We start from the raw sequence: 13,311 nt of genomic DNA on the forward strand, positions 1-13,311 counted from the left end.
GCGCTCTGTGCTGAGCTCTCTCCTCCCCCCAAGCAGAGCGCTCTGTGCTGAGTTCTCTCCTCCCCCCCAGCAGAGCGCTCTGTGCTGAGTTCTCTCCTCCCCCCCCCCCCAGCAGAGCGCTCTGTGCTGAGTTCTCTCCTCCCCCCCCGCAGAGCGCTCTGTGCTGAGTTCTCTCCTCCCCCCCAGCAGAGTGCTCTGTGCTGAGTTCTCTCCTCCCCCCCAGCAGAGTGCTCTGTGCTGAGTTCTCTCCTCCCCCCCAGCAGAGTGCTCTGTGCTGAGTTCTCTCCTCCCCCCCAGCAGAGCGCTCTGTGCTGAGTTCTCTCCTCCCCCCCAGCAGAGTGCTCTGTGCTGAGTTCTCTCCTCCCCCCCCAGCAGAGTGCTCTGTGCTGAGTTCTCTCCTCCCCCCCAGCAGAGTGCTCTGTGCTGAGTTCTCTCCTCCCCCCCAGCAGAGTGCTCTGTGCTGAGTTCTCTCCTCCCCCCCAGCAGAGTGCTCTGTGCTGAGTTCTCTCCTCCCCCCCCAGCAGAGTGCTCTGTGCTGAGTTCTCTCCTCCCCCCCCAGCAGAGTGCTCTGTGCTGAGTTCTCTCCTCCCCCCAGCAGAGTGCTCTGTGCTGAGTTCTCTCCTCCCCCCCAGCAGAGAGCTCTGTGCTGAGTTCTCTCCCCCCCCCCCAGCAGAGTGCTCTGTGCTGCGTTCTCTCCTCCCCCCCCAGCAGAGTGCTCTGTGCTGCGTTCTCTCCTCCCCCCCCAGCAGAGTGCTCTGTGCTGCGTTCTCTCCTCCCCCCCCCAGCAGAGCGCTCTGTGCTGAGTTCTCTCCTCCCCCCCAGCAGAGCGCTCTGTGCTGAGTTCTCTCCTCCCCCCAGCAGAGCGCTCTGTGCTGAGTTCTCTCCTCCCCCACCAGCAGAGCGCTCTGTGCTGAGTTCTCTCCTCCCCCCCCAGCAGAGCGCTCTGTGCTGAGTTCTCTCCTCCCCCCCAGCAGAGCGCTCTGTGCTGAGTTCTCTCCTCCCCCCCAGCAGAGCGCTCTGTGCTGAGTTCTCTCCTCCCCCCCCAGCAGAGCGCTCTGTGCTGAGTTCTCTCCTCCCCCCCCAGCAGAGCGCTCTGTGCTGAGTTCTCTCCTCCCCCCCCAGCAGAGCGCTCTGTGCTGAGTTCTCTCCTCCCCCCCAGCAGAGCGCTCTGTGCTGAGTTCTCTCCTCCCCCCCCAGCAGAGCGCTCTGTGCTGAGTTCTCTCCTCCCCCCCCAGCAGAGCGCTCTGTGCTGAGTTCTCTCCTCCCCCCCCAGCAGAGTGCTCTGTGCTGAGTTCTCTCCTCCCCCCAGCAGAGTGCTCTGTGCTGAGTTCTCTCCTCCCCCCCCAGCAGAGTGCTCTGTGCTGAGTTCTCTCCTCCCCCCCAGCAGAGTGCTCTGTGCTGAGTTCTCTCCTCCCCCCCAGCAGAGTGCTCTGTGCTGAGTTCTCTCCTCCCCCCCAGCAGAGTGCTCTGTGCTGAGTTCTCTCCTCCCCCCCAGCAGAGTGCTCTGTGCTGAGTTCTCTCCTCCCCCCCCAGCAGAGCGCTCTGTGCTGAGTTCTCTCCTCCCCCCCCAGCAGAGCGCTCTGTGCTGAGTTCTCTCCTCCCCCCCCCAGCAGAGCGCTCTGTGCTGAGTTCTCTCCCCCCCCAGCAGAGCGCTCTGTGCTGAGTTCTCTCCTCCCCCCCAGCAGAGTGCTCTGTGCTGAGTTCTCTCCTCCCCCCCCAGCAGAGTGCTCTGTGCTGAGTTCTCTCCTCCCCCCCCAGCAGAGTGCTCTGTGCTGAGTTCTCTCCTCCCCCCCAGCAGAGTGCTCTGTGCTGAGTTCTCTCCTCCCCCCCCAGCAGAGTGCTCTGTGCTGAGTTCTCTCCTCCCCCCCCAGCAGAGCGCTCTGTGCTGAGTTCTCTCCTCCCCCCCCAGCAGAGCGCTCTGTGCTGAGTTCTCTCCTCCCCCCCCCAGCAGAGTGCTCTGTGCTGAGTTCTCTCCTCCCCCCCCAGCAGAGCGCTCTGTGCTGAGTTCTCTCCTCCCCCCAGCAGAGTTACAACTATTGTTCAGTAAAGAGCTTTCCAGTAACATGAGAACAGAGAGCTATACTGTTGGCAGGTGTTTAATTACCTCCTCTCTTCTGTTCCCACCTCCACAGTGATGCTTATTAGTGGGTGAAAGCACATGGCATTCAGTGACCAAGGGGCCCATTTATCAAAGTGTATTTGAGGGGGGTTTAACTCAAATACTAAATATCCCCCGTTGGTATCTCCGGTACCTGCTGCGATCCCTCAATTACCGCTGACAGCCGCATTCGCCATAGGTTTCTATGGGGGATGCGATGCTGCCAAATTTACCAATATCCGGAATGCGATGCATTCTGATATTGGCCCCCGCAGCTAACGCCATCTGAAGATGACATTACCCGCGCACTATTAGCTGGCAGAGGTGCCAGAACCCTCCCCGGCTATGGCGGATGTGCATGAGCAGTCTCTCCGGAGACATCGCAGGGGCGAGCTTTTTTCGGAGCCCGTCTCCCGCATGTCCCCTTTGATACATCTGGCCGATAGGATGGCTTTTTGCAATGCGATCATGGGCGTTACTGGCATGCCCTGATCGCGTTGGAAAACCGATCATTGATAAACGGCGGCCATAGACTGAAATGCTGTGCAGCGAGTATAAAATAAAGAAGAGTAATTAATAGTCTGGTTGCTGCAACTTACAGTAAGTTAGGGAGCAGCCATACAATGCACACATTGGAAAGGCAGGTGGCTAATATTTCCTCTACAATCCAGAGTTTAGGCGCGTATCCACTAGACGAGAAAAATGAGCGATTGAACGATTACGACATCGTTATCGTTCACTAATCGTGCAGTAAAATGCCGGCAACAACCAGCAATGCGCGTTCCCGCTGGTCTATGTCATCGTTTGTCATTGCCTGAACGTGCACGAGATGGACAGGTTGTGCACGCTCGGCTGACATATCGTTCAGTGTGGGAACATTATCCCCTGTACAGTATGATGAACGATTACATGTCATGTAGTGGATATGCACCTTTTACAAGTGTAATCAACCAATAACTGTTTACTGCAGCCCCTGCACCCTGCAAAAGAGGATTAGTCTCACCAGTCATTGCAACAGTCAGGGAGGGCTTTGCGGATTGGGTGAGCAGGTCTCCATTAACATTCCATTTATACCTTTTATCTGTATACCTATTGCACTAGTTGGGGAGTCTAGGTGAAACGTACGTCGGCTTTCCATCTGATTGGCACAGCCACAGGTGAAACAGATACATAAAGTATACTGAAGGGAGCACCAGTAATAATATTGGTCATATTGTAGTACCATAGTAACAAACATACTACAATCCCTGCTCATCATAGCACTGTCTGTGGCCATGATCCCATCATTAGAGTGCATAAATAGGAGACCATGACACCGCACAGAGGTATATACTCTTCTTCATTAATCTCTGAGATAGTACAGTATATTAGTATACAAATTCTAAAAGGCGTGAATGAGAGATATAAGATAAACATTTATTAAACACATATAATGTCAAATTGTAATAAAAAGCAGATTTGTGGTCCAATAGACAATGTGGACAATTTTTAGAATGGCAGCAGGGTTCTTGTCTAATAGTGATATCACATATTGGGGGAGATGTACTAAGCCTGGGAGACAGATAAAAGTGGACAGAGATAAAGTACCAACCAATCAGCTACTAACTTATCATTTTTCAAACACAGTCTGTAAAGTGACAGTAAGGAGCTGATTGGTTGGTACTTTATCTCCACTTTCTTTCCCCAAGGCTTAGTCCATCTCCCCCATTGTCATAATTCCCTTTCCAATAAACCCATTTGGAGGGTATGAAAATTATAATGGCAAGGTTTAATGCTGATGGTATTGCAGTTAAAGGTCCAATAATATAAACAGGATGTAGTTTGGAAGCCAATGGTCTAAATCCCGACCGCCAGCTTCCAGGTGTTCTAATCCCAGCGTGGTACTAATGACAGGCGTCTAAATCTAGACACCTGTCATTCTTCAGACGCCGGAAGACCGATGCCCGGCATCCCGATTGAAGTGATGCTGGGCGCGGACAGCCGCAGGGGGAGGGTTAGGTTTAGGGATCCCGGGGGGGCTTAGGGTTAGGCACCCTCCCCGGGAGGTTAGGGTTAGGCTAGGGGAAGGGGGGGTTAGGGTTAGGCACCCCCGTGGGGACTTAGGTTTAGACGGCGGGGAAGGGGGGGTTAGGTTTAGGCACTTGGGGGGGAGGTTAGGGATAGGCACCCCTAAGGGAGGGTTAGGGGGAGGAATTAGGTTAGCTATACTTACCTTTGGGACGATCGGGATTTCACCCTTGCCGGGCTGCCGCTGTCGGGATTTAAACCTACTACATCCATATAAACAGTCCAGCAAATAGAAGGCTGTTACCTGCCCCATGGATGAAGGATTGTGAAGTCCTCTTTAGTGAAGTACCACTTTGCCCTGCAGCTGGATCCTCTAGTACACTGATTGCTTGGGATGGCAGATGTGAAAACAATGGAGAAGCTGTTATAATAGAAACAGTGGCAAAGAAAGAATCCACTGATCGATCCACTCGTCAGTGCAGGTCGGCTAACGCATTTCGTTGTCAGTGCAGGTCGGCTAACGCATTACGTTGTCAGTGCAGGTCGGCTAACGCATTTCGTTGTCAGTGCAGGTCGGCTAAAGCATTTCGTTGTCAGTGCAGGTCGGCTAACGCATTTCACTGTCAATAAATTCCAGCTTCCTCAGAGGCACAGAAAGTCAGAGCATATCTGCACTCCAACATACTAATAAAATGTTGTCTGACCACAAATTGGCAGATCTATGAATCATACAGTACTTATTGACAATACTTTATTCAAATCACCAAGCGGATATTTGTAATGCTGGCCATACACTATACAATTATCTGTCCAATTATCTGGCTGGTTGGAATGAAAACCTGGTAATGTATGGGAGCAACTGTCAGTTGATCATTTGGTTTTAAACACTGGAAAACAGCCGAAAAAACAATTGTTCAAATTTGGTAAAATTCATGTGTTTTAACCAATTTGTCTGTACGACCATTTTTTGTCTGTTTTCCAGTGTTTGTGAGCAAATAGTCGATTGTCATTGGCTCCCATACATTACCAGGTTTTCATTCCAACCAGCCAGATTGGACAGATATCTGACAGATAATTGTATGGTGTATGCCCAGCATAAGGCACGGTCCTGGGCATGATTCTGATTATAGAACTAGATGAGGAAGGTTACAACAGCAATAGGAAACTGTGACCGGGCGATACATTGATTAAATGACGCATAAGGGACGATGTGACCAGCGCAGAGTGGCACCAGAGTCTGTTTTATGGATGGATTTGGCAGATTTTTATTGACACTATGCTTTGGAGCTGAGCCTATGCATCTATGGGTAACTCTGTGTCGTATGCAACTCTCCTTGCCACTGAATGAGCGTAACTGGGTGGCAGCAGGGTATATAGATGACAAAACACATCATCATCAGTGTTCCCTTGCACCAGCTCTATACTAGGTGCAAAAGTTACATCTGAAAACAGGCGTCTTTAAGCTTCCGTCCAGGTGTGCACAGCCCCCAGTCACTCCCACGCCGAGCGTTGCCTGGGTGCGCAGTTTGCCCACGCCGAGCGTTGCCTGGGTGCGCAGTTTGCCCACGCCGAGCGTTGCCTGGGTGCGCAGTTTGCCCACGCCGAGCGTTGCCTGGGTGCGCAGTTTGCCCACGCCGAGCGTTGCCTGGGTGCGCAGTTTGCCCACGCCGAGCGTTGCCTGGGTGCGCAGTTTGCCCACGTTGAGCGTTGCCTAGGTGCGCAGTTTGCCCACGCTGAGCGTTGCCTAGGTGAACAGTATATTTCATTTATTATTTTAAATGATCATCCAGCCATTCAGGAACGAATGCTCGGAGTCACTTTCTTGGATGACCTGCATTTCTCCAGCTTTATATATTAAATAATAATAATTTCTTGCATCCTTTTTCAGGTTCCCTGTGTTATTTGGAGGTCAAATGGAATTTCACTTCTCTATATAAATATGGGATGTGACAATCGTGCTGGATACAGCGCAGTATACTGGCTTTGGCGCATTCTGTGACGGGTGAGTCAGAGAAAAAGATGAGCACTGTAATTCTGTATAACTGATCGCATTGGAGGCCTGTTCATGGCCACACAGGTCGGGGGGTCTGTATAGATGAGCACTGTAATTCTGTATAACTGATCGCATTGGAGGCCTGTTCATGGCATCACACAGGTCGGGGGGGGGGTCTGTATAGATGAGCACTGTAATTCTGTATAACTGATCGCATTGGAGGGCTGTTCATGGCCACACACAGGTCGGTGGGGTCTGTATAGATGAGCACTGTAATTCTGTATAACTGATCGCATTGGAGGCCTGTTCATGGCCACACACAGGTCGGGGGATCTGTAAAGATGAGCACTGTAATTCTGTAGAACTGATCGCATTGGAGGGCTGTTCATGGCATCACACAGGTCGGGGGGGTCTGTATAGATGAGCACTGTAATTCTGTATAACTGATCGCATTGGAGGCCTGTTCATGGCCACACAGGTCGGGGGGTCTGTATTGATGAGCTCTGTAATTCTGTATAACTGATCGCATTGGAGGCCTGTTCATGGCCACACAGGTCGGGGGGTCTGTATAGATGAGCACTGTAATTCTGTATAACTGATCGCATTGGAGGCCTGTTCATGGCCACACAGGTCGGGGGGTCTGTATAGATGAGCACTGTAATTCTGTATAACTGATCGCATTGGAGGGCTGTTCATGGCCACACACAGGTCGGTGGGGTCTGTATAGATGAGCACTGTAATTCTGTATAACTGATCGCATTGGAGGCCTGTTCATGGCATCACACAGGTCGGGGGGATCTGTATAGATGAGCATTGTATATTGCTAGTGTTAGCGGCTGGTACGGACAATTTGGGATAATCTGTTGTATGACATTTGGTCCCTCTCCCTCATGCTAATGTGACTATCCATTCAACTAATGCGGAAACCCGTGCGGCCCATTGATTTTACGCCATTATTATCTGCACGTACATCAGCCCCATGCTAGTTGCACGACTCAGAATGACACGGAGTATGTAATAGACCCCTCTGCAATTACCAGAACACTGCCACAAGTTACAGGCGGTTACGTGAGAACGCTTTGTCACCGACCACTTCCCGCCCCGAAACGCCCTATTTCACGGAAAGACAGATCCGGCAAAGCTGCTTCTGACTGAATAGGACGGAGATCCACGAAGGTGCGTAATTTGGCATCACCTAGTGGAGAATTTAGGCCACAACAGCAGATAGCAGTCCTGTAAATGAATTTTATACATTAACAGCTGTTGTTTTTAATTACCTATGAAATAAAATGTTATGCTTTGTAAGGTGTAAAAACTGAAGGGTAATACAGCGCCTATTATATGACCTGCTACCATATGTAATTTGTGTCCTTGGAGAGTAACTCTAGTGATGTTACCTCTCCCTCTCCCCTGACAGGTGGGGCCTTACCTCTCGCTCTCCCCTGCTGGGTGCGGCCTTACCTCTCGCTCTCCCCTGCTGGGTGCGGCCTTACCTCTCCCTCTCCCCTGACGAGTGCGGCCTTACCTCACCCTCTCCCCTGACGGGTGGGGCCTTCCCTCCTCACTCTCCCCTGACGGGTGGGGCCTTCCCTCCTCACTCTCCCCTGACGGGTGGGGCCTTCCCTCCTCACTCTCCCCTGACGGGTGGGGCCTTCCCTCCTCACTCTCCCCTGACGGGTGGGGCCTTCCCTCCTCACTCTCCCCTGACGGGTGGGGCCTTCCCTCCTCACTCTCCCCTGACGGGTGGGGCCTTCCCTCCTCACTCTCCCCTGACGGGTGGGGCCTTCCCTCCTCACTCTCCCCTGACGGGTGGGGCCTTCCCTCCTCACTCTCCCCTGACGGGTGGGGCCTTCCCTCCTCACTCTCCCCTGACGGGTGGGGCCTTCCCTCCTCACTCTCCCCTGACGGGTGGGGCCTTCCCTCCTCACTCTCCCCTGACGGGTGGGGCCTTCCCTCCTCACTCTCCCCTGACGGGTGGGGCCTTCCCTCCTCACTCTCCCCTGACGGGTGGGGCCTTCCCTCCTCACTCTCCCCTGACGGGTGGGGCCTTCCCTCCTCACTCTCCCCTGACGGGTGGGGCCTTCCCGCCTCACTCTCCCCTGACGGGTGGGGCCTTCCCGCCTCACTCTCCCCTGACGGGTGGGGCCTTCCCGCCTCACTCTCCCCTGACGGGTGGGGCCTTCTTTCACTTTTCACCTTTTTAAAAAAAAATGTTTTTGAGTTCTTGATGCACTGACAACACCAAGCATGCTAGTAGGATCCATACATTATATAATGAGGTATGTTTTTCTTTAAGAGGTCATAAGCTTCACGTTGTACTTTAGACCTCATAGCTATTTGTGCAAATGCTTACAATAAGTTGTGTCATATTCTACACACAGCTGCCAGTAATACAAGTAAAACTGGCAAAATAGTAAAATATCATGTAACAAGTAATTGAGGGAGTGTACCCAGGACTAATCTCTAAAAGAACTTGGAAACCTCTTGGGATAGAAGCTGTAGATCTCTTCTGGATTCTGGAGGTATAGTGATTGTGAGCAGTGTAAAGTACATACAGACAGCGGCTACAGTGATAGAGAGCTGTGTATAGTACAGTCTGACATAGGGCAGGAGACCTGGAGGTATAGTGATAGAGAGCTGTGTATAGTACATACTGACATAGGGCAGGAGCCCTGGAGGTATAGTGATAGAGAGCAGTGTATAGTACATACAGACAGGGGCTATAGTGATAGAGAGCTGTGTATAGTACATACAGACAGGGGCTATAGTGATAGAGAGCTGTGTATAGTACAATCTGACATAGGGCAGGAGACCTGGAGGTATAGTGATAGAGAGCAGTGTATAGTACATACTGACAGGGGAAGGAGACCTGGAGATATAGGGATAGAGAGCTGTGTATAGTACATACTGACAGGGGCAGGAGACCTGGAGGTATAGGGATAGAGAGCAGTGTATAGTACATACAGACAGGGGCAGGAGACCTGGAGATATAGGGATAGAGAGCAGTGTATAGTACATACAGACAGGGGCAGGAGACCTGGAGGTATAGGGATAGAGAGCAGTGTATAGTACATACAGACAGGGGCAGGAGACCTGGAGATATAGGGATAGAGAGCAGTGTATAGTACATACTGACAGGGGCAGGAGACCTGGAGGTATAGTGATTGTGAGTAGTGTATAGTACATACAGACAGGGGCTATAGTGATAGAGAGCAGTGTATAGTACATACTGACAGGGGCTGGAGACCTGGAGGTATAGGGATATAGAGCAGTGTATAGTACATACAGACAGGGGCAGGAGACCTGGAGATATAGTGATAGAGAGCAGTGTATAGTACAGTCTGACATAGGGCAGGAGACCTGGAGGTATAGTGATAGAGAGCAGTGTATAGTACATACTGACAGGGGAAGGAGACCTGGAGATATAGGGATAGAGAGCTGTGTATAGTACATACTGACAGGGGCAGGAGACCTGGAGGTATAGTGATAGAGAGCAGTGTATAGTACATACAGACAGGGGCAGGAGACCTGGAGATATAGGGATAGAGAGCAGTGTATAGTACATACTGACAGGGGAAGGAGACCTGGAGATATAGGGATAGAGAGCTGTGTATAGTACATACTGACAGGGGCAGGAGACCTGGAGGTATAGGGATATAGAGCAGTGTATAGTACAGTCTGACATAGGGCAGGAGACCTGGAGGTATAGGGATATAGAGCAGTGTATAGTACATACAGACAGGGGCAGGAGACCTGGAGATATAGTGATAGAGAGCAGTGTATAGTACAGTCTGACATAGGGCAGGAGACCTGGAGGTATAGGGATAGAGAGCAGTGTATAGTACATACAGACAGGGGCAGGAGACCTGGAGATATAGGGATAGAGAGCAGTGTATAGTACAGTCTGACAGGGGCAGGAGACCTGGAGGTATAGGGATAGAGAGCAGTGTATAGTACATACAGACAGGGGCAGGAGACCTGGAGATATAGGGATAGAGAGCAGTGTATAGTACATACTGACAGGGGCAGGAGACCTGGAGGTATAGTGATTGTGAGTAGTGTATAGTACATACAGACAGGGGCTATAGTGATAGAGAGCAGTGTATAGTACATACAGACAGGGGCAGGAGACCTGGAGTTATAGTGATAGAGAGCAGTGTATAGTACAGTCTGACATAGGGCAGGAGACCTGGAGGTATAGTGATAGAGAGCAGTGTATAGTACATACTGACAGGGGAAGGAGACCTGGAGATATAGGGATAGAGAGCTGTGTATAGTACATACTGACAGGGGCAGGAGACCTGGAGGTATAGTGATAGAGAGCAGTGTATAGTACAGTCTGACATAGGGCAGGAGACCTGGAGGTATAGGGATATAGAGCAGTGTATAGTACATACAGACAGGGGCAGGAGACCTGGAGATATAGTGATAGAGAGCAGTGTATAGTACAGTCTGACATAGGGCAGGAGACCTGGAGGTATAGTGATAGAGAGCAGTGTATAGTACATACTGACAGGGGAAGGAGACCTGGAGATATAGGGATAGAGAGCTGTGTATAGTACATACTGACAGGGGCAGGAGACCTGGAGGTATAGTGATAGAGAGCAGTGTATAGTACATACAGACAGGGGCAGGAGACCTGGAGATATAGGGATAGAGAGCTGTGTATAGTACATACTGACAGGGGAAGGAGACCTGGAGATATAGGGATAGAGAGCTGTGTATAGTACATACTGACAGGGGCAGGAGACCTGGAGGTATAGGGATATAGAGCAGTGTATAGTACAGTCTGACAGGGGCAGGAGACCTGGAGGTATAGTGAGAGAGAGCAGTGTATAGTACATACAGACAAGGGCTATAGTGATAGAGAGCAGTGTATAGTACATACTGACAGGGGCAGGAGACCTGGAGGTATAGTGATAGAGAGCAGTGTATAGTACATACTGATAGGGGCAGGAGACCTGGAGGTATAGTGATAGAGAGCAGTGTATAGTACATACAGACAGGGGCAGGAGACCTGGAGGTATAGGGATAGAGAGCGGTGTATAGTACATACAGACAGGGGCTATAGTGATAGAGAGCTGTGTATAGTACATACTGACAGGGGCAGGAGACCTGGAGGTATAGGGATAGAGAGCAGTGTATAGTACATACAGACAGGGGCAGGAGACCTGGAGATATAGGGATAGAGAGCAGTGTATAGTACATACTGACAGGGGCAGGAGACCTGGAGGTATAGTGATAGAGAGCAGTGTATAGTACAGTCTGACAGGGGCAGGAGACCTGGAGATATAGGGATAGAGAGCAGTGTATAGTACATACTGACAGGGGCAGGAGACCTGGAGGTATAGTGATTGTGAGCAGTGTATAGTACATACAGACAGGGGCTATAGTGATAGAGAGCTGTGTATAGTACAGTCTGACATAGGGCAGGAGACCTGGAGGTATAGGGATATAGAGCAGTGTATAGTACAGTCTGACAGGGGCAGGAGACCTGGAGATATAGGGATAGAGAGCTGTGTATAGTACAGTCTGACAGGGGCAGGAGACCTGGAGGTATAGTGAGAGAGAGCAGTGTATAGTACATACAGACAAGGGCTATAGTGATAGAGAGCAGTGTATAGTACATACTGACAGGGGCAGGAGACCTGGAGATATAGGGATAGAGAGCTGTGTATAGTACAGTCTGACAGGGGCAGGAGACCTGGAGGTATAGTGAGAGAGAGCAGTGTATAGTACATACAGACAGGGGCAGGAGACCTGGAGATATAGGGATAGAGAGCAGTGTATAGTACATACAGACAGGGGCAGGAGACCTGGAGGTATAGTGATTGTGAGCAGTGTATAGTACATACAGACAGGGGCTATAGTGATAGAGAGCTGTGTATAGTACAGTCTGACATAGGGCAGGAGACCTGGAGGTATAGGGATATAGAGCAGTGTATAGTACAGTCTGACAGGGGCAGGAGACCTGGAGATATAGGGATAGAGAGCAGTGTATAGTACATACAGACAGGGGCAGGAGACCTGGAGGTATAGGGATAGAGCGCGGTGTATAGTACATACAGACAGGGGCTATAGTGATAGAGAGCTGTGTATAGTACATACTGACAGGGGCAGGAGACCTGGAGGTATAGGGATAGAGAGCAGTGTATAGTACATACAGACAGGGGCAGGAGACCTGGAGATATAGGGATAGAGAGCAGTGTATAGTACATACTGACAGGGGCAGGAGACCTGGAGGTATAGTGATAGAGAGCAGTGTATAGTACAGTCTGACAGGGGCAGGAGACCTGTTGATATAGGGATAGAGAGCTGTGTATAGTACAGTCTGACAGGGGCAGGAGACCTGGAGGTATAGTGATAGAGAGCAGTGTATAGCACATACAGACAGGGGCTATAGTGATAGAGAGCTGTGTATAGTACATACTGACAGGGGCAGGAGACCTGGAGGTATAGTGATAGAGAGCAGTGTATAGTACAGTCTGACAGGGGCAGGAGACCTGGAGGTATAGTGATAGAGAGCAGTGTATAGTACATACTGACAGGGGCAGGAGACCTGGAGATATAGGGATAGAGAGCAGTGTATAGTACATACAGACAGGGGCTATAGTGATAGAGAGCAGTGTATAGTACAGTCTGACCGGGGCAGGAGACCTGGAGGTATAGTGATAGAGAGCAGTGTATAGTACATACAGACAGGGGCAGGAGACCTGGAGGTATAGGGATAGAGAGCAGTGTATAGTACATACAGACAGGGGCAGGAGACCTGGAGATATAGGGATAGAGAGCTGTGTATAGTACATACTGACAGGGGCAGGAGACCTGGAGGTATAGGGATAGAGAGCAGTGTATAGTACATACAGACAGGGGCAGGAGACCTGGAGATATAGGGATAGAGAGCAGTGTATAGTACATACAGACAGGGGCAGGAGACCTGGAGGTATAGTGATAGAGAGCAGTGTATAGTACATACAGACAGGGGCTATAGTGATAGAGAGCTGTGTATAGTACAGTCTGACGGGCAGGAGACCTGGAGGTATAGTGATAGAGAGCAGTGTATAGTACATACTGACAGGGGCAGGAGACCTGGAGGTATAGGGATAGAGAGCGGTGTATAGTACATACAGACAGGGGCAGGAGACCTGGAGGTATAGGGATAGAGAGCAGTGTATAGTACATACTGACAGGGGCTATAGTGATAGAGAGCTGT

General features: G+C 50.7%; 1 protein-coding gene across 3 annotated transcripts in view; it reads left to right on the forward strand.

The window, feature by feature from the left end:
- Positions 1-13,311, forward strand: part of ENTPD5 (ectonucleoside triphosphate diphosphohydrolase 5) — a 66,868-nt gene that overhangs the window by 9,825 nt on the left and 43,732 nt on the right. For all 3 annotated transcript variants that reach the window (XM_088447507.1, XM_088447509.1, XM_088447508.1), the window contains exon 2: positions 5,994-6,107. The gene's annotated coding sequence lies outside the window, so the exon portion shown is untranslated. The remainder of the gene's footprint in view (positions 1-5,993; positions 6,108-13,311) is intronic.

Source organism: Taudactylus pleione, unplaced genomic scaffold, assembly GCF_031769625.1.
Source record: "Taudactylus pleione unplaced genomic scaffold, aTauple2 ptg000433l, whole genome shotgun sequence".
Classification (NCBI taxonomy): Eukaryota; Metazoa; Chordata; class Amphibia; order Anura; family Myobatrachidae; genus Taudactylus; species Taudactylus pleione.